The following is a 19,208-nucleotide window of genomic DNA, read 5'->3' as shown; positions in this document are numbered from 1 at the left end:
AAGAATATGCGTAAATGGGAAGAAATATATCTGCTTATTATAACCACTTTTTTTGGTCCCAACAAGAATCTGCTTATTATAACCACTTTTTTTGCCCCAACAAGAATATGCATAAATGTGAAAGAATATAGCTTACTATAATATGTGCAATCATTGTTCCATATACATTCACCTGCATACCAAAGATCTGACCCCATATCCAGCGTAGGTAAATATACCAAGAGCAAATTCATAGCTCAACCACCTTCACGAGGAGACTACACGTCTTGTACACTTGATCTGCTTGTATCCTCATCTTGATATTGCCGGGGGGAAATAATCAAGCGCAATTTAGATAATGACGAAGTGCAGGTCTCTTGATTTATAAACATTGTCTCAGCCTAATATATCATCCTGATTTTTGTATCCTTTGACACTTCAGAAGCAAAAAAGTTACAACCACTCAGAATGTAGAGTGAACAGTGAACCCAAGAAGTCATTTCTCTCATCAAGTTAAATCAATAGGCACGGAAACCACATTGTAAATTCTAGAAATAGTTATACCACAACCAGTAAGCTAATAGATTTAACTGAATTGAACAACAAAATCTGAAAAATGAGAAGATATATATTTATTTGTCAGACGATTATTGTGGAAACTGTTGGCACCACTCCCGTCAGCTCGAACTTCTCTTCTAACTGATGCCCTTAGGTAATGACGAAGTGCAGGTCCCTTTAGGAAAATAATCAAGCGCAATTTAGATAATGACGAAGTGCGGGTCCCTTGATTTAGAAACATTGTCTCAGCCACGAATGACAACCTTGAGATCTATGCAGATTCTCTCATGTTACAAGTGTGGAAAACCCACTTACATATTGTAAGCCATGCCACTTGAAATTTAAAACTACTAAGTGTATTTTACTTCAAAGGTCTCAAGGTTGAACCCAGCCGTCTAAGAATATGATGTACAGTATTGTGAAGATGGTGCTATATTAATGAAGCTGAACCAAGCTGTCTTGCAATCGCCGCTGCACTTCCACAAGCACAAAACTAACTCAAGGTATAATCTAAACTATACAACTACTGTGGCCTGACAAGAACGCAACTTTCACTATAAACTATACAACTATATACACCACAGTTAGAACATAGCACCTTTGCAAGAAAGCTCAGTACCAATGTGTCCTGACAATAAAGATTGTAGTAAGTTCATCCAGGGACTTCTACATAAAAGCAAGCTATAGGGTTTTAGCAACATAAAAAGGAACTAAACCAGTTCATCCTAAAGCATAATTATTTCCCCAAAAGAAAACAATAATGGAACACTTTACGCGTCAGGCAGAAAATATATAAAAACAAACGTGATTTTGTTTTGACAAAAGATGCCATCCAGACCTGTTAAGTAAAATTCTCTACATAAACACATCGCCTAAAAGATGAATGTTGGCCAATTAAAACCCACGCTTCCGCCAATGACGGCCGGAGCGCTTGGAAATCCATGCACAAAAGAAACCTCTGCCATGGTACTGCACGATGTCAACGATGAGGTGGGGGTAAGTATTAGGTAATTAGACTTGTGTTAGCTTCATAATTAGTGAGCTCACAGAATCAGGAATAAATCTATATTTTTTCTAAGAGAAATCAATCTATAAATCTGAATGCTATTTGAGGCCACAAAGTGTAACTTTTACCATAACAATATTGTACCTTTTTGAGAAAACAAATTGGGGTACTAATTAATCATGAGCAGATCAAGTAATTACTCGACAATATTAGTGGCCATTCTTTTAATCAACATGTGCCTTTAATTCCTCCACGGCAGCATACAACCACCATCGTGCTACATGGGATTTAACAACACTCCCGCAGAAATTAGAGCAAAACAAAAAAAAAGAACTATGTTGCACATACTTTCACCTCATCTACTCGCTAGAATATCTAGAATTTGGAGTGATCATATACCTGGAGACAAATAGTATAACATTGATGGAGATCCCTAACGTCGCGACCAATCTGTTATCCTCCAGCTTGAGACTACTTGTAAAGTAGCTTTCTATACTAAATCCCTCACCTGTAGATAAATGGTTGTATTTGCATTATACAGAAAATTTTGATCTTTCAACAAAACATGGGAAGGAAGATAAGAACACTACACTAATGGTGGCAAGGCTAGAGTAGTCAGTCATATGTATAAAAACTTCGTCTACAAACAAGCCTGCTCTTGCCAACTTCACATCTAAACATCTCTGTATGTGGGTGTATCACATCCATGCCCCATCATATCTTGAATGGGAAGTCATATGGCTAGAGATCAAAGGGATCAACACCAATGGGACCAAAATTGTTGTACAAAATAACATTTGTATTGACGAGCTCAGCTTGCATAGAAATATATGTATACGGATTTCAAATAAAAATATATATTCAGAGTGCTTTTTTGGATGAACTTTCAGAGTGATTTTTATGAAGACATAAATGAAAGCTTTGTACAGTATATTAGAACATTTAAGTAATAACAATCTAATGATCAAAGGAATAACAGCCAACCATCTATTTGGAAAAGAGCAAAGCCACCATACATTTGATTCGTACAATACACAGTATTATACGTAAACTAATTTTTGGGTAAACTAAAAGGCAAGTGATCGAGAAGGCCAATGAAGGGAAGAATCATACTTTGACGAGGAGCTCCCATGAATATCCGCTGGCTTCCTCTTCGAAGCTCCCATCATACCTGAAGGTCTAGTTCCCATCAAGGAGTACCGTTTCCCATGGCGTCGAGGTCGTTGTGCTTGCTACCGGCGCGGATGCACTTCTGGGTATTGTATTGAGGTGTAGGCGACAAGCTACTAGTCCAGGGCGGCACTACATTATGGTCAAGGAATAATGTCTTGAAGTGATTCATCCAGGCGTTGGCGAACAGCTGCATGATGTCGTCGATGGGCACGGGGCACCACTGACCTGGACGACGATGGCATGTGTGACTTGAAATTGAAGAAGGCCCCGCATCTGTCGCCTTGTCAGCCTGGAAAAAGAGACAATAAATTAGTGATGAAGCAATTGAAGAACGCCATGAATGTTTGCTTTTTTTAAAACGGCAAAAGCAGAAACTAAGTAAAAACTATAAATTAGTATTTGATCATAAAATTCCATAAAAATATCAACACAATTTGGGCTTCATGGTTCAGAGTTACCTAACATCAAGTGTAGAAAAAATATACTATGGCCGAACATTATTTCATATAATAAGTTAGAGCAGTCCTGAGTGTTTGTTACCAAAGGTGATCTCCAAGACCTATGGCAACAGAAAAAAAGAAGATGTAGGACACTCGCATAGGGTTAAAAATAGTTGTTTACACTGGGAGGAAATATGTGAACATTGAACAACATAACATACCTTTCCAAGTATCATACATGTTGTCTAATTATGTAGTTGATATATATATATAGGTTTAAGTTGCAATCTTCATTTCAAATCTAATTTTACTACAAGTATAGTGTGACATGTAAAAAAATCTATCACGACCAAGTGCAGAATCAAGTGTCCAGTCAGAGTCACCAACCTTTAAAAAACCAGTTTCCAAGGTGAGTCATCAATAGGTGAGTTCTGAGCTCCTGCAAGCACATCCAAATTGCCCTTTTTTTCATGCAAGCAGGTCTGACCATTGCCCCAATCACTAATGTAGTGCCTGAATCACCAGATAGTTGGTCTAGTCATGCAACAGGATTTTGCTAACACAGAGTATTTGAAATAAAAATATAAAAGGGATGAGAAAAGAAGGAGGTTGCATGATCAATAAAGCATATCTCCAAACTGCACATAGAGCTGGATGAGCAGTAGGCTTGAAGTATATAAAAAAACTCATGAGAAACTTGTTCAGTTTCTATCAAAGACTAAAAAACTTGCTCAATTTCTCATCTGTACAAGCATGATTAGTTCTGAAGTGCACATGGAAAATCTGAATTGGATGCAAGCATGCAGCCAAGAAAAAGCAAAAGAACAAATTATGAGCGTACATCAGTCTACACTTTGGCTGTAGTAAATGGCACATGCACTTGACATGAAAGAGGTCACTTCTCTCTATCTAAACCAACTCAAAGAATATCAAACAAGACCGATATGGATCTTCACATCTTTGCAGCTATGTGCACTTAAATTTCACCCCGAAAAATGAATTCACGCTGATGGAGCCATACAGTTATTAATGTGTGAAAACTGTGATCGGGCAGAAGAGTCCCCTGTACTTGAAATTCAGCTGCCATTTACCAGGATTCAGTGTATATATGTGCTCATTTACAAAGTCCAGTTCATCATACCAACTTAAAAAATGCAGCCCACCAACCACATGTGGCACCAAGAAGGACCTCAGGGTCGGTACCTCGAGTAAGAATCTGCAAATGAATGAAGATCTGTCATGCACAAATCAAGGGAATCATGCAGAATCAGCCGTCGGTCAGGTTAAAAGAACTGGGAACAGGACCTTGTGTGTAATTGTTGAGAGGAACCCTAAAGGCACGGCTGAGACTTGAGGTCATCGATCTTGGGAGCCATGGTCCTGCGGTCCATGAGCAAGTTCTTCCTGTCAGTGAAGCACCTGTCCATATCGTCGCTAATGCATGCACCCTACATAATCAACTGTGTACCCGATATTAACTTCAACTTCACTCTTTCAGAGCAAGTGCTATATATACATTATCAAAGCTAGTGTATTGTTTTAACAGGTTCCACAAATTTATTTTGAATCAAGGGCATATGCATCATAGAAAGCTGATGCATTACATTGATAAATGATGGTGAAACAGCGTCCAACGTATACTGTCAAGTGTGTATGCTGAAATCACACATCCAGCCACAAAATATATGCTGAGCACATGCGGTCCGACACATGAATGAATCTCCGCGAATGAGACATGTTCTAGCGGGTGATGGCAATCCAAGATGAACAAGTTAACCCTAAAATCAAATTCTTTGCCCAAACAATCAATTTGACAAATCCAGCGATGGTAGAAGAAGGGGAGGGCTGGGCATCTTACTTGTGGACGTTGGTCTCGATAACCTGGCAGACGAAGAGGGAGATCATGGACGTCTTGCCGGCCCCAGACTGGGCCTGGGCGATGACGCCGCGGAAGGTGATGATTGGGATGCCAGCGTGCTGCTGGATGGATACGGCCTTGACGACGGCCGGATCTGGAGGGGAGGTGACGGCGCACTGCTGGATGGATACGCCCTTGACGGCGGCCGGATCTCGAGGGGCGGTGACGGCGCGTGTGGAGGCCACGCACGTCGCGGTGCTGGTGGAGACTGGCGGGAGGCGGCGTCATAGGAGTGGTGGCGCAGGGCGGCGGCGAAGGGATGGATTTGTGATGGCTCCCGTCGAGGTAGCGCAGGGATCGGCGGCGACTTGATGCGAGTGCGAGGGCGGCGGCGAAGGGAGATCGGAGATGGGGCGGCGGTGAAGGGAGATCGGAGATGGGGCGGCGGCAAAGGATGTCGTACGTCGTGGGGATAGGAATCGAGAGGAGCGGGTTTTCCTCTGGTGGGGTTTTTTTGGTGCGTTGATACGGGGGCAGCGGAGACGAAAAAAACCCAGCGAAAATAAACCGTGGATACTATTCACCAACTGCTCCATTAGGAGTAGAGATTAATAAGAACGATGGATCATCGCCAAAGATTGCGTAAATGCTGGGCGGCAATCTCTATGGCATCTTCACACTACAAGGTTTCTTTGGCAAGACAACAGTACTTCGACTAGCCACAATGGGTAGTAACATAGTGTAGTAACATGCCCATGTTACTACTCTATGTTACTACCTCTATAGTGGGGAGTAACATATGTGTGGTAACATATAACACTTTATTTATTAGGCTATAGACTCATCTTGTCTTGATATGTGTGATGTTACTCACATTAGTAGTAAAGCTATGTTACCACATGTCTATCTTTCTTCATTTATTGCTTGCCACATCATCTATATTATCTAGATATGTGTGATATTACTACCTATGTTACTCCCATTATGGGTAGTCTTCTAGTAGACGCCCAGGACACCGAAGTGCAAAAGCTTTTGCAGTTACTTCTCTGCTGATCCCTCGATATCTGACCATAAAAAGGGTTTTTCAGTACTCCAGCTTTTGATGGTGCCGTCTCTCCGGTTTCAATGACCCATTAACGACGGGCGGTACGGTACTGCTCAGGTAAGTGAAGATGCAAGTAACCTCGTAATCCAATATTCAGAATGACATGGAAACGCTAACTTTGTCGAACATGGAGTTTTGGCTTCCGAGCTCATGTGCACCATGATGAACAGCACAGTCCGAAAAATGCTAATGAAAAAGTAAACAAACATATTTGTGTGTCCAACTGCATCAAAATTTCCGTGAAAAATGGCATTTGTTCCGGAATTTCTATATCTGAAGCTTTTTATAACACTTATTATATTTATTTATTGCTCCGAGCACCACGAATACTACTTCTTACAGGAAAAGGGGCCAAAAGACCTGGCTCCATTGCATTTGATCAATGAAACCAAGTTTTTTTATCCCTAAAAAAAATGAAACCAAGTTTTACCCTCGAATATTATTTGTTCATGAAAATTTGCACGAACATAATTTATTACTAGTAAGTCATTATTTTTCAACTAAAAGAATCATATATTTCATTTCATCTTATTTACTGGTCATCCAAATGCATATGAACACATGAGAGCTCATAATTGAATCGTAACCCCATCTCATTTTTTAGGGGTAACCGTAACCCCATCTAACTTATGCGTCGAGCTCTATGCTCTACCCGACTAAGGATGACAATTTTACCCACAGGTACGGGTACCCGCGTGTACTGTACTCATATGGTCAGGGTATGAACACACTTTTATACCCATGAGTAGTACGCATATCCTACGCGTTAAGTCATGGGTATGGTATGAGCATATGATTTTATCCGCGGGTATGCACATAACCTGCCCGCTTGTGAACTAATGTTAAGTTGTCGTCAATTAATCATTAATTTTTCATGCGACTAGTCTACTCGTATTGACTTATGAGTATGTTGTGATTTTTTAAATTTTGATAGTGGTCATATACTCATCTACTTGTCATTGAGCTGAGATAATTGATTTTTTTTGGGTCAAATGTGCTATCAATGAGTGTAAAATTGTGAACAACTTACTATTTCTTCTACCCGCTAGGTACCCAATGGGTGCGGGTACCCGCCGGGTACGGGTATGGGTAAAGTTTCATACCCGTAAGTACAATTATGGATAGAATTTTGTACCCACTAAATATACGGGTATAGGTATGGTATTGCTCTACCCTGCCCATTACCACAACATCGCTGGCCTTGGGCAGGGCCATGAATGCTAGGGCCTATAGCCTAGGCCTACTATAAGCCCTAGTGCCGAGGGGAAAACACTGAAAATTTAAGAGAATTTTCAGGATATAAATACCATTTTTTGGTAGATATAATATTACGGCAAAAATTTCATATCTAAATTGAAAATAAATATAATCACGGTGTGAATGGTAGCTAATGAGAACTGGGCCTTGAATTTTGGCTAATTTTCTTTATCAAGAGTGACTTCCTTCACTTTTGTTTCTGATTTTTTTGAGGGATTTGTTTCTGATAGTAACGTTTTTTATTTGGATCTAGTTGTTTTTAGTATGATGAACTTTCTTGCTACTAAAACACCAGCCAGCATAAAAAAAAGCATCACAAGGTGGGCTGGCGCCACCTGCTGGACTAGCTAGCTAGCATCAAACTTGGCAGTGTCTATTACCGCCCACTGTTTTTTCTGAATGATTTGAAGAGTGCTCACCACGCCTGCCGCGCGGCACCTCCCCACTGTTGTTGCAGCGCTTCAGGTGCCTGTATGGGATACCACATGACACATGTGGTAAGCAATCCAAATAATTCCAAAAAAAAGATGCCTGTATGGGATGGCCCATCTAGCGCTACGTGATGTTCTTGCCTGATTTTTCGGTTGATCATTGACAAATTGACCGTTCACTTGAAAATACAGGAGTCTAAAAAAATTCATGAACTGGAAGTTTTTTAAAAATATAGAAAAAAATTGAATTACAAAAAAATCACAAAAATTAAAACAATTCCCGAATTTTAAAAAGTTCTCATTTTTAAAAAATAACTGATATATCTAAAAGTTCATAAATATTAATAATCAAACATTTGAAAAAGTCTGCGGAACTAAAAAACGATTATGAATTTGAAAAAAATATAAAAACAGTGAGGAAAAGTTCATGAACTATTAAAAAAATTCACATACAAAAACTAAAAATTGAAAAATAAAAATAAAAAACCTAAACAAAACCAGGTCAACAAACCAAAATGAAAAAAGAAAAAACATACCGGGAGCTTCCATAAGCTTTCCAAACCGAGGGAAACTTCCCATGAAGGTGCCAGGACCGCCCATTAGATTGAAGCTGTGGCTCATGTACCGATAGAGCTAAAAGTGGGGGCGCATGTGTCTCGCGTTCTGCGAGTCGAGGCTTCCGACTCCCTGAAGCGCACCAGAGCGTATGGGCCGGCCAATTTCGGGGTAGTGCACTGCCTTTTTTTTTTTTCACATGTTTTATTCCATTTTTTTTGTTTTCTTACACTTTTAAATATTCTAAACATATATATTACAAAACAATATAATTTACATAATATTTTGAGAAATGTAAATCGTGGGTTTGAAAGATATTGAATGTGTATGCAAAAAATGTTGACCATATATTAAAAAAATGATGAAATATTTTGATCATGTATATAAAATTATTAATCAAAGCATTTGGAAAAAATGTTGAACAAGAATTTAAAAAATTCTAGACAAAGCATTTGCATTTTTTTAAATGTGTACAGGAAAGATGGTGACCATGTACAAAAAGAATGTTGAAATTTCTTGATCATGTATATAATTTTTATGAAAAAAGTTGACCAAGTATTTAAAAAAATATTAATCAAGCATTTCAAAACAGTTAAATGTGTTTGAATTGTTTTACCATGTATTAAAAAATGATGAATTTTGAATCATGTATATAGAAAATGTTAATCAAATATTTGTGAAAATGATAAGCAAGTATAGAAAAATGTTAATCAAGCATTTTGTAAATGTTGAATGTGTATAAAAAATGTTGACCATGTGTTCAAAAAATGTTAATAGTGCATTTACAAAATGTCACTCAAGCATTTGAAAAGATGTTAAATGTGCGCAGAAAAATTGTTAACCATGCATTAGAAAATGTTAATATTTTATTTGCAAAATCATAATCAAACATATGAAAAAGTTTAAAACTGTGTATAGGAAAAGTGTTGACCATGTATTCAAAAAGTGTAATCAAGCATTTGAATTTTTTAATAATTTGTCAGAAAAAATGTTGACCATGTTTAAAAAATATTAGATGTAAATTAGAAAAATGTTGTTCACATATAGAAAAAAATATAGAATGAAAAACAAAAGAAACAAAGAAAACCCAAAAAATGAAACCGAAAAAGAAATAAAATAAATCAAAGGAAAAAGAAATGAAAAATAAATCCAAACACACAAATGTAGAAAGAACGAAACAAAATAAAAAACCGGATTAGTAAAAAAAGAAACAAAATAAAACGAAAAAACATTGAAAACCAAGAAAAAACAAAAAAACGAAGAATAAAAGAAGGAAAATGAGTAAGAAAATAAAAACCGACAGAAACAATGAAAGAAATACAGGAAAAAATGGAGAAGTAAATAAGAAAACCAAAGAAAAAACAAAAAAAGGGAGAAGAGAAAAAACCAGGAGAAAACCAAATAGAAATTGAGAAAAAGAAAGGAAATAAAAGAAACGAACCAGTAAAAATACCGGTGTTGTTTACTTCTAGTAGGTCTAGCCCTATGTAGAAGAACCCGTTTCGATGGTGGCCCAGTGGCTAGCAGCGTTTTTTCGCTTTGTTTTCTCTGAAAAAATGCTCTAGTTTAAAAAAAAAATGCTCTAGTTGGCCAGCCTGATACTTTAGCGCTCCACATGAGATCCGCTACAAGCGAGACATAGCACTCGCGTAAAAGGGATTTGCCTTGGAAGCCGTTTTCCTTATGTTACCCCGCACCATAAACTGGGTCGGATCTAGCTATTGGGCAAGGGTACGACTGTGAGGCAAGACCATGCTCCAATGGGCCGACAACATAAGGAATGAATTGAGCAGTGAGCCAGTTCAAATGCTACTTCTCACCCGTTGCCAGTGGTAATAGGTCTCGCCTACAACGTGGCGCTACTACTCCCATCATGTTTTGCACTTGCACGTGAGTTTTTTTCCCGTTGTTTTGTTATCATTTATTTCACTTTTTTGGAGCGTTTTTTTGTTTTTCTTTGGATTTTACCCTTTTCCTATTTATTTTATTTTTCTTTCTTTGTTTGTTTGTTCCTTCGAATTTCTATGATTTATTTTCTTTTTTTTTCCTTTTTCTTTTTATTATCTCCTTTCTATGTAGTACAAACCATTTCGATAGTGGCCCAGTGGCTAGCAGCGTTGCCTCACAACGAGGAGATCAGAGGTTCTATCCCTCGCGCGCGCACATTTTCACTTTGTTTATTCTAAAAAAATGCTCTAGTTGGCCAGCTTGATACTTTAGCGCTTGACATGAGATCCGCTACAAGCGAGACATAGCACTCGTGTAAAAGGGCGAAATCACTAATTAAGGAGCGCTTCCCGTAAAGATTAGTCAGGGAGCGCTCCCCGCGCGCTAAGTGTGACGCGCGGAGCGCTTGAGAGACTTTTCTGAGGTGCTCCGCGCGCGACACTTGTCGCGCGTACGGCTTCTCCCGTGATTTCCGGTTTTTCTTTATGGTTTTTCCTTTTTTCACTTTAGTCCTTATACTTTTAATGTTTTGTAATACCTTTTGATCTCTTTTGAGATTGTTTCTCTTTGGTGTGGGTGAACTGTCGTCGCGCACTGTTCTTTCTTTGCCGTCGTCTCCGCCCGTCGCGGCCGTCGCTCTTGTCGCGTGGTTACGGCGGTGCCTGTCCCGGCCGCCGCGCTTGTTGCCTGCTCTTACGGCGGTCCTTCTTTAGCGTCGACCGCGCTTCCCCGTTCGCGATATCGTCGTTCCCTACCGGTTGCCTTCGTGGGTTCCCTATTTTCCTTTCTCGTTTCTCTTTTTGTTCCCATTATATTTCCGGGATATGGAGATTTATGGGGTAGTTACGGGTGGGGACTACCAACACTATCAGATGCCAAGTTTCAACTGGGTTTTGTGGGATTAGTTCTTGATAACCATTGTGTTCCTTGCAGTTATGGCTTGTCTTTTTTGCCGTATGCCTGGTGGCCCGTGTTCTTCTGTTGATTCTTCTGTAGATGGGTTCGGTGTGGTCCTGGATCGCCGTTGTTGGAGGCGTGTTGTAAGAATATCATTTTATAATTGTTCAATTTTTGGCACACACGCTTATTTCTTTTGGTGATGCCCATGCTGTTTAGGTTTTGATTATGATCCTTGTTTTGATTTGTTGTGCAGTATGTTCCGTGCAGTGTTAGAGCTCATCTTGCTCGTTACATCGAGGAGTGTAGGGCTTTAGCCATAAGGAGGGGTGACGAAGATACTGATGTTGCTCTTCAGTGCAATGAGGGTTATTTGTATGGTGTTCTGTTTAGTCATGGTCAGGTGAGGAGCAAATTCCATGGTCCTTCCTGGGAACGATTGGTCAGTGATTATGGTGTTCGTCCTCGTGATATAATGACATTAGGCTTGAACATTATGGAACGTGGATTGGTATTGATTTTTATCGTGTTGGTCGTGGAGATGCGTTGTCTCCTTTACCGTCTGTTGGTAAGGTTTATTTTTAAGTAAGTTTTTAGCTTGTTTTATTGTACATGGTGATTTTCTGTTCTCTTGAGCCTGTGTAATTATATTTTGTAGCTCTTGATGGTTTGAGCGACTCCGAGATGCAACTTGTTGGGAGTTGTTATTACACCCGTGGTATTTTTCTTAATTATCAGCAGATGTATTTCATGAGGTGTCAACACTTTGATGATGATTACATACCATGTTGTCCTTTTGTTCACAAGATTGATTCCATGAATGTTAATGGTCATCATATGGTCAGATTTTTTCCACTGTTTTTTCTTTGTTTCTATTTATTTATTTATTTTATTACCTCTTCTATTTATAGTTTTGAATTTTTGTTCTATTTCTGATAGCTTGATGTTTTTTGTCAGGTTATTCCTGGTATTGTTGTGAGGATTTGAAGGAGTTTGTGACTTTTCCTAGGACTGACGTTTTTAACTCTTGAAGTTACTCTGGAATCTGGTGATGATATATATATGTGAGCACTCCTTGCTCCTACTTCATTGGCTTGGGTAATAGAATGGTGTTCAAACAGGAAGGTTTCAGTGATTTTCTCCAGGCATCGTCTATTGAAGTAAACAGCTTGGTGCTGATAACTTTCAAACAGCGTGTTGGGAGGCTTGTTGTTATCTTCAATCTTCCGCAGTGATGTTAGTTATAGCCTTTGAACATAATGGATTTTGTTTAAAAATCTATGCTGCGGTTTAATGTTATTTAGATATATGAGACGATATGAACCTAAGTGTTCATTGCTGTTGTTTGTTTGTAGAAGAGGTATGGTTGTGCATCTCTTTTAAAGATGTTTTTTTGAACGGATGTTATTTAATTGGGGTCATAGTTATAAATACAGTAGAGGCACGTGTGTTGTTTACTCCGAGGCACGGCTGTGCATCTGTTTTATGTGAGGCACGTGGATTGAGCAAATGCAGGCACAGAATTGAAGTCAGTACAGGCACGGTTGTGAGGAGGCACGGGTATACTGAGAGGAACGTGTATGCAGCGCCAAAGTTGTACGGGCGACCACGCGTGTCGAACACGTAGAGATACTATGGGTTTCATGCGAGAGGCACGTGTGTGTAGTACGTAGAGTTACTGTTGGTTTCATGTGAGGCACGTGGATTGATCAAACGAAGGCACGAAATTGTAGTCAGTACAGGCACGGTTGTGTGGAGGCACGGGTATACAGATCAGAGCATGTGTGCGGCACCAAAGTTGCACGGGCGATCACGTGTGCGGAGCATGTAGAGTTACTTTGGATTTCATGTGAGGCACGTCGATCGAGTAATCGGAGGCACGGAAGTGAAGTCAGTACAAGCACGGTTGTGAGGAGGCACGGTTTTGAACCCTCTTGCTGCTGTCAAGTTTATAGAGGCACGGATGTATGGCAGCAGAGGCATCGGTCCGAATATTTGGTTAGAGAGCCTCGGTTGTGGATGCACAGGTGTGATGTCTCTAGGGTCACGGGTGCGTGGCACCACAGGCATGGGTTGAGTAGACACTTAGAGAGCCACGGTTGTACATAGGTCAGTTGCACATGGTAGTGTAGTTTTGTGGCATCATGCAGAACTGGTGTACAGAGAGGAACTTGTGTGCAATAGCAAGGATGTTCTGAATGGACGGAGCGGGTTTTGATGTGAAATGGTTGTGTTGTGTGATTTTAAATTTTTTTCAATGTGGTTAAAGTAACAAAGTTCTTGTTGCTTGCGTCTGTGTGCCAATGTTCTTCTGCAATATTTATGAATTATTCACGCCAATGTTGAATAAGCATTCTACTGAAAGTTTACAACGATACCATCACATATTCTTGTAAATGCACGATGCATCTTGTAAAGGTTGAGTATGAAAATTATAATACAATATCGTGTGACATATCTCTCGTTCTAATCATGGATACAATATATGCTTGCTCAATACTGGGACATAACTTACTAATTGCATTTAGACATGCACACCACTATGTTTCAAAGTTCAGACGTCAAATAGTAATACAATACAGACACCATCTTTGAGCAACAACAAACATATTTACAACATGGGTTCATTCAATATAAATTATCATAATACTAGTGCCCACGCACCCGATCCCTCGATCACGGCAGATCAATCAATCACGACACGATCCTACTAGTTTAATGTAGATATCCATTTTCTCGCAATTTACCAACCACTGTTTCCCTTCCGGTGCTTCCAGCCGCTGGAAGATCCCTCGTCTTTGTTCTTACGTGGGCGGAGTCTTTCTTTCATTGGTTGTTGGTGGAGGTGACGTAGCCCGTTCTTGATGATTAGGATTCTACGGTACAACTCGTAGCTAACATACCCGTCCTTTGCCGCGTACTCAAGGTGTATCGGGGAAAGTGGCTTCCACTCCCAGAACTGGTGCTTCTCCTTTGGAAATGATTTCTTCATGTTCTTGTATGAGGGGTCGATGATGGCCGCTGCAAGGTCACCCATGGAGTCCCTTTCTCCACCACCCTTGATGCAGAATAGCCTCTGGATGTCGACGTGGTGCTCGTCTGGAATTTTGATCCATGCACGGGCAAGCATGGTCTTGTCATTCCTGGTGTCGACGCTAGTGAAAGTTACCGCTTTCCGTTGCAGGAAGTCAACTAACTCCTGGGAGCGCTCGGACCTGCAGTAGTGGTATACAAGGACATGCTCACGCATGGCAAGTTGGACGACGGCGATCCCTTGTCGTATGTAACTGCTCTTACGTGTGTACTCGAGGTCGAAGCCGACGAACTTGTTCTTCTCCTCCTTTAGCCATTCCTCATACTTTTTGATGATCCGCTCCACGGTCCTTGGGTCGTTGGTGTACACCACCTCTAGCATGGTTGTACCATGGGCAGTGATGTGTTCGGTGAGTGTTGTTAGTTTCCCGTCGTCCATGGCTGGAGGTGTGCGGTGGTGAACTGCGGACGGCGAGAAACTTTTGAGGAAGAGGATGCAAATGGAGTCGGAAAAGTGAAAGGTATCTTTTGTCGCGCAAAAAAGGAAACCGCCAAAGAGCAGTTGCTAGTCACCCGGCGGTTCCAGGCGTAGATTTTCGGAAACAAGCGTTTGTTTTATCTGTTTTTTAGATTTTCACTTATCTTGTTCATTGAATTTTTTTTATTTGTTGTGTGCTGCGTGCGTGATCCATATGTGTGTATTCCATCTTTGGCTGTGAAAGTAGTCGTGTAAACGGTAGAACACTCAGCAGATGCATGGTCGTGCCTTTGTTGTGAAAACGTTTTTTTCAATTAACAATCTTCCTTGGTTAGGGAGGCACTGTTGTTATGTTATTCGGTGCACAAGTGTGTGTTTAGGAAAAGTTGAAGTAAATATAGTTTGGACTTGAAAACGGAGTCCTGTTTGGTTTTTAATTGAGATATGTTTCACTAGATGGTTTGAATAAGTTTGATAACATGGCATTGCTATAGGTTTTGAATCAAAAACTGATTCTTGTTTCGTTTGATTTTTGAAAATGATTCTTTCTGTTTTTTTGGTTTTTTGAATTATGATTTTTTCGCATGAATCATTCCGATAGTTCAAACAGTATTTGTTGCAAAGGATCATTCCGATGGTTGAAACAACAAGTTGAGTGTCCGTAAGAGCTACATAAGTTGCAAAAGATCATTCCGATAGTTCAAGCAAGCACATGGTCCATAATAGTTACATTACTCTACCATCCTAACTAGCAAACTTATAGTAACCAGTGTTTTGCTGCTGGAGGCATCATCATGAAATGAGCGCTGACATCCTAGGAGATACACTGTTTGCTTCCATTTTAGGTGCTGGTTCCGACGGAATCTACAGAATGCGCTGAATGATGATGGACACAGAACGGTCATGGCGCTCTTTGAAAGTGATTAGAACAACGTTCTTTTCAACAAAGGATGCAGCTGATATGAAGTCTCTGAAAGAAGACTTTTCTATTACCATCCTGCCGTCGTTTTTGGAGATGTAGTACGACGAAGGAGTGATGACATGGGTAGGTTCATCAGGAGCTTCAAGGGTCACCCTGCCATTGGTTGGCATGTCCACCCATCTCTTCAGTGTCGAGACAACGCTCCTCGGAATTTTCTAGAAGAAATCGAAATTAAATAGAAATTAAAACCGTTGATTTGTCACTTGGACAATAAATAAAAGAATGGCTGAATACGGTGAGTGCGCAAACATTAAGAAATTCCATATTGAAAGTAATATAATTCCTGGCATGTTCAGGTTTGTGTGTAAACAGATAAAACAACATATTAAGAGAACAACAAAAGTTTTGTTGTTTTAGGTTTGAATAAATAGGTTCTTTATAATTTTACATATAAGCAATATTACGTCAGTATTGTTTATATTACATATGAGCAAAATACGTTTGGTATTTTAACAAGGACAGTTGTAACCAACCATGACACAGTCTTTGGTGTTAGTGGGAGTCAAGACGTGGACAAATGGACGGCAACGGATGAAAGTATCTCCGAAAAGGCGTTGTAGAAAGAATCGTGTCTGGTCGTAGGTAAGCTCAATATCCTTAGAGTAGACACAGCAGTGAACATGGTCGAAATCGTCAGAAGAAAGATCGTCGAGAGCTAGAAAAAGAAAAGATTTTAAAGTTAGATAAAGTTATATCCAACACGGGGTTAATATTATTCAGTTCGATTCATGCATATAAAATTACAGCGAAAGAAGATAAGTTTTTAATATTAAATACCTACCAACGTGGGGTAATGGAAGCAGCCTTTTGTCATCCCGATATGTTTGTATTTCGAGATTGAGACCCTCGTCTGGTAGTTCAAATTCTATGCGGTCTCCAGCACGAAGTTCATAATCATCCGCAAAGGTGTTCCACTCACCACCGCAGAACTTTGTGTAGTTCGCCCTATGCTTAAACAAAGCATTGTAAGACCTTCCTTCATGTGTAAGAAGGGCTGGCTCTACCTGCTCTTTACGCAATTTTCTTGCTTCTTTCTTCCTCTCGTCAATGTATTCAGCGAGAAAAGCTCTGACATTACAAGGTACATACTGGAAAAAATAGTAAAATAACAACCTGTAAGTATAAATTTGAACTCGCGTATTATTAATGTTAAAAGTTTTCTTAAATTGGATATGATTTTTGATAAGATTACAGATAACAACATAATGGTATTATAAATTAATGGATACAGATTTTTGGCATATGTTGACTAATTTAATTTAGAACTGAAGTAGATGCACTACAGTAATCAAGGCATGTCAGGCAAACTAATGGAAGATGAAAACACAAGACAGGTGCGAAGAAGTGACAGCAGGGGAACCTAGTGTAGGTGCAAGGGGGTATGAGTAACAGCGACGATTTCTACTATGTTGTAAGCAACTAATATGTTAGTAATGCTTACTAACCATGCGGCTCTAGCAATTTTCATCAAGAATAACCTCAAAGTGCTGGAGAACTTCAGGGTGTGGTTCGCAAGGGCCGCCTGGTTGGCGGCAGGTAGGGAAAATCATACCTAAATAATTCAGAACAACTATGTTAAGAAAACAAGAATATCATAACAATTTAAAACAAGCTTCAACGTTGAAGGTAGACAACGACTAGCTTCAGCTACGTTAGCCATATTAAAAATATCCGTACGAAGGCAGACAACAACTACAAATTTACCAGAAATCTTCTCATCTAGTCCTTCCAGAAAAGCAGTATGACAGAGTTTAGATCACTTGTTTAGATTTTCAAATGGTTTTTTATTGCTTTAGAGAATGAAGTCGTTGTACCGGATCTGATGCTTCAATAACTATCAAATGAAAAACCTAAACATAAAACAGTAATAATTTAAACGTAAATACGGATCGGAGCATGCTGCTTACGCATATGCTTTTTACCTGGGAGAGAAGAAGAACGGGCGTCGACGAACGGAGATTGGGGTATGGGAAGCTTAGGGCAAGCACGCACGGCAGCAAATCTACGAGAGAAGCACGGCTTAGAAGTTAATCGAGAGACCAATAAAAACTCTACAATAACTTGTTTGAAATGAGACTGTGTGCGGGAAGAAGCACGAACCCTAGAAGTAGGCGGACGGATAAGGCAGATGGGTTGTGATGGGAAGCTTAGGGCAAGCACCCACGGCCAGCAATCTACGAGAGAAGCACGGCTTAGAAATTAATCGAGAGACCCAATAAAAACTCTACAATAACTTGTTTGAAATCAGATTGTGTGCAGGGAAGAAGCACGAACCCTAGAAGCAGGCGACGGAGAAGGCAAGTGAGTTGTGATGTGGCTGAGGGAGTCGGAGCTTATTGAAATATAAAGCAGTCTTGAGAGAGCAAGAGTAGTAATGAGTGCTTCTTGTTTTATTTTTTATCTGCGAAATGGAATGAATGCTGGTTTGTGGATGGTGTGCGTGCATTCCGAGGTGTTATGGGGACGCGAGACGTTTGACTCGTCCAGCTGCCTCCCACTGTAGTTGTCCAGCTGTGCTGCCTCCCAGCGGAGTCTTCTACGTGCCTATCCTGCCTCACATACTTTTTGTGAGGCACGGTTATACATGCTGAAAAGCATACTCGTGCTTCTGTGTTTAATTTTTTAATCACATGTTTAATCAGATATGGTTGGGTGTGTCTTTAGGAGAGGAACGGTGATGATGTTATTAGATGCACGGTCGTTGTAACAGGAGAGGCATGGTCGATATGTCGGGGGAGGCAAATTGACGGGAGGCATGATGGTTCCTAATGAGAGGCACTTTTGCATCTGAAATGGAGTCACGGTTCGTGACTCTGGTATTGCAATTTTTTTTCAGGCAGTCGTTGACCCAGGGGAGCCACTGTTTTTATGTACGCTGGCTTCAGGCGGGAATATGTATGATAGCCCACGGTTATATGTATGTCAGAAGCATGGACGTGCTTTTGTTTTGGCAATGTTTTGGTGGTACGCAGACATGGTCCGTTGATATCACTGAGGTTTGTCTTTAACCAAAGTGGAGGCACGCGTGTGGCTTTTGTGCTGGCCGAACCGTGCTTCTATTTTGGTTCACTCCCAGTGTAGTATTTGTACGACAGGGTCATCTCGTTTGCCTCCTCGCATTGTTCTCTCGGTCAAAAGATGTGCTGGTGACCGATGGGATGGCTATTTATTGTTAGTATTTATTGTGCCAGATACCGTGCTAGAGTTAATCTAGAGGCTCCTCGATTATAGCGTGGCAGTCGTGACTTTTGAAGTGCATGGTTCACGAGCTGCAGAAGCACAACCGTCCATTCACCGTTCCCGATGCAATTTAATGGGCGCATGGTAACTGAGTCGTCTCTCCCCAAGGTTAAGTAGTGGTCTATTCCGGGAGGTTATCGCGTCTTGTTCAGAGAAGTGCAGGTAGCTCCCATCATCCTCGCCTCGTACGAGAAGCACAGTCAAACTCCATTGTCGGTCTCACCCTTGTTTCCATGGACGACTTCAGGAACACTACTGAGCGTCTCTTT

The 19,208-nt window shown here is 40.3% G+C and overlaps 1 long non-coding RNA gene across 9 annotated transcripts; it reads right to left on the bottom strand.

Moving 5' to 3' along the window:
- Window positions 1-455: 455 nt before the first annotated feature.
- LOC123167757 (uncharacterized) lies at window positions 456-5,523 on the bottom strand. Of its 9 annotated transcripts, none has more exons than XR_006484088.1 (7): window positions 5,015-5,523; window positions 4,462-4,616; window positions 3,544-4,372; window positions 3,175-3,275; window positions 2,942-3,005; window positions 2,657-2,845; window positions 456-2,051 (listed from the first exon to the last, which is right to left on the bottom strand). It is a non-coding gene; the product is annotated as an uncharacterized lncRNA (long non-coding RNA). The 9 variants fall into 9 exon arrangements; XR_006484087.1 differs by having other exon boundaries at window positions 2,657-3,005; window positions 3,544-3,669; window positions 4,298-4,372; XR_006484083.1 differs by having other exon boundaries at window positions 2,657-3,005.
- Between the last annotated feature and the right edge of the window lie 13,685 nt (window positions 5,524-19,208).

This window comes from Triticum aestivum, chromosome 7D, assembly GCF_018294505.1.
Source record: "Triticum aestivum cultivar Chinese Spring chromosome 7D, IWGSC CS RefSeq v2.1, whole genome shotgun sequence".
Classification (NCBI taxonomy): Eukaryota; Viridiplantae; Streptophyta; class Magnoliopsida; order Poales; family Poaceae; genus Triticum; species Triticum aestivum.
This window is presented reverse-complemented; position numbering and strand designations above follow the sequence as displayed.